The sequence below is a fragment of the Salmo salar genome, chromosome ssa14 (assembly GCF_905237065.1).
Source record: "Salmo salar chromosome ssa14, Ssal_v3.1, whole genome shotgun sequence".
Lineage (NCBI taxonomy): Eukaryota > Metazoa > Chordata > Actinopteri > Salmoniformes > Salmonidae > Salmo > Salmo salar.
Window position 1 is genome coordinate 94,924,759 of NC_059455.1, and position 3,923 is coordinate 94,928,681.

The following is a 3,923-nucleotide window of genomic DNA, read 5'->3' on the forward strand; positions in this document are numbered from 1 at the left end:
CACTTCACTATACGCCATCATCAAATTAACATCACCACAATAAAATTACCATAACCACCATAATCGTATATCACTATTATACCACATAACCACTATACACTCATACCACAACTTCACTAAAAAACAACACAAAAAAACATACACCACACTACACACATAATACAGTCACCACATACATACCACCATACACAACATCACTATAATCACAGTTACCACAAACCACACAACAACCATAAAGTATATACACTATACCACTATACTACTACACTACTATCATCACTATACCACTATACCACTATAATAACACATACCACTATCATCACTATACCACTATATACCATCATCACTATACCACTACCACTATACTACGTACTATACACTATACACATCATCACTATAGTACCACTTACCACTTTAACAATATATTTAATATACATTTATATAATTAATAAATGATTAATAATATAATATAAGATATAGCATAATTACTACAAAATATTAATGTTATATATATACACTAATAATTATAGCTTCATTTATATTTACTTATTAATACTATACTATATACTACTACACTAATATACATATATTGATTATATATATATACACTATACCACTATCATCACTATACTACGGCATATCACATATACACTATACCACTCACTATCACTATACCACCATCACACATACCACTATACTAAATATGCCTCAACATCACTATACCACTACTACCACCATGGCCCACTATCATCACTATATCACCATCATCACTACGTCCACCATACCACTATACCACCATCATCACTATAATCACCACTACCATACCATACACATCATCACAATACACTACACCACTACACCACATATACGCACTACATACACATCATCACTATATATTTCACATCACTATACCACCATACCACTATACATCATCATCACTATACTACCACATCAATATACCACTAGTACCACTATACCACTATCATCACTATACCACTATATCACTATACAAACCATTACACCAATGTACTATCATCTATACCAATTAAACACAAAAATCACTATACCACTTCATACTACTATACTTCACTACTACTACTATACCACTATACACAAATATAAAATAATATAAAAACTATATCACTATACCACACACTAATACAATAATAAATAAATAAACATACAACATCACTATACTACTACAAACTACACAATATTACTATACCACTGTAATATACGTTATTCACTACATACCACTGCCATCACTATACCACTATAGCACCACTATACCACTATCATACAATACATCATCATACCACACATACCACCATACCACCAACAATACCACAGCTCACCATACCACCATAACACCACACCACTATACCACCATCACTAAACCACTTCACCACTTTACCACTCCTCACTATACACATACCACTGTTACCACTATCACTAATCTACATAAATAATATATATAAAAATATTAATATATATATAACTATACTACTATACTATTATGTTATATACATACTACACATTATACTACTATACTATATAAAATTATTATACATATATAACATTATAACACATACCACTATACTTACATTGTCATTATACTATCATAATTTACTATACACTATTGATTACTATACTAATATCACTATATCCACTATACCACATCATCACTATGCCACTACATCACCATACCACCACTATACCACTATACCACCATCATCACTATAAACATAACACTATACCAATTATCATAAAATGTATCACATAACACTATACCACCATACCACTATCATCACTACACCACCATACCACATAATCATACCACACATCACTATACCACTGCCACCATATCATACCACTATCATCACAAACATAACACATAATACTATACCACTACATCACTATACAATACACAACAAATATATACACTGATAACACTGCATCACTACACTCACCATACACATAACACATCATACTATACACCATACCACCATACACACACACACATACCACTATCATCACTATGTTCACTAAACCATCACACCACAACACTATACCACTATGTACACTATATAATACATCATACCACATATCACTATACCACTTACCACTATCACTCATACCACATGCACCACCATAAATAATTATATACTATACACCATACACAATACTACACCATATCTGTTATACATCTAATAAAACATACAACCAATTATATCACCATACCACTGTACATCACATTCACTATAAATACAATATACTATACACCATACCACTATACCGTATATATACTATACATCACTATACAATACCACTACAGCCCACCATATCACTATACCACCATACCACCATACCACACTACAATTCACTATACACCATCATCACCATGTTCAATAAACCACTACACCACTATACACACTTTGATACCACCATAATCAATTACTTATCACTATACACACATAATCAATTATCATCACTATACCACTTACCACTATCATCACTATACCACTAATACACTATACACACCATACCTACTATATACTATTCACTATACCACTATCATCACTATACCACATACACTATACACTACAAATATATAAAAAATAACATACCACTATAAAACTAACACTATACCATAATCACCATACCACATACCTACCACCACATCATCACTATACCATATATACCATACAAGAAACTATCATCACTATACACCATACCTTCACTATACTACACATAATAATATACTTATATCACTATCATCACCATACTACATACGCTCATACCACAATAATAATATATACATACCACATCATCACTACAACACCACACCACTACACCACCATCACCTATCAATATACCAATATACCACTTACCACCATCATCACTATACTACTTCATACTAAACTAATATACACATATCACTATACCACTATACACCAATATCACCATATCACTATATCACTATACATACATACCACCATACCACTATACACCATATCACTATACCACTATACCACTATCATCACCATACCACAACACACACCACAATCACAATACATACCACATCATCACACATACACTATACCACTCATACCACCATACCACTATATCACTATTCCACTACACCAGACTCATCATCACCATACCACCATACCACATCACTTACCACTATACCACTATAAATAAACAAACCACTATACCATCACACTACTTACCAATACCACTATACCACTACAATTACTATACACATATCACTATAAACACTATACACATTCCACTATACCACTATACCACATCATCACTATTCACTACACCAAACACATACCAATATACATCACTATATCAATATACCACTATATACACACATAATACCACATAACATACATAAATAATAGTATCACTATACCACTATACCACTATCATCACTATACCACTATACCAGCATTACCACCATCATCACCATACCACTGTACCACCATACCACCATACCACTATCATCACTATTCCACCATAATTACCAACACTATAACACTATCATCACTATACTCACTACACCACTACACCGCATACCACATACCACTATACCACTAACCAGCATACACCATACACCATCATCACTATACCACATACCACTACACCAATAACATCACTATACACTATACACTATATCATCATCAACTATACAAAAAATAACATACCACTATACATACATATCGTATTATTTCATCACTATACAATATAGCCTACTAACCACCATACTAATACAGTTATAAAAATATTATATTATAAATATACATACACCATACCACCATGTCACCATAACACTATACCACCATACTACATCACTATAAAACAATGATACTCACCATACCACAATACATCATCACTATAATTAATATATCACT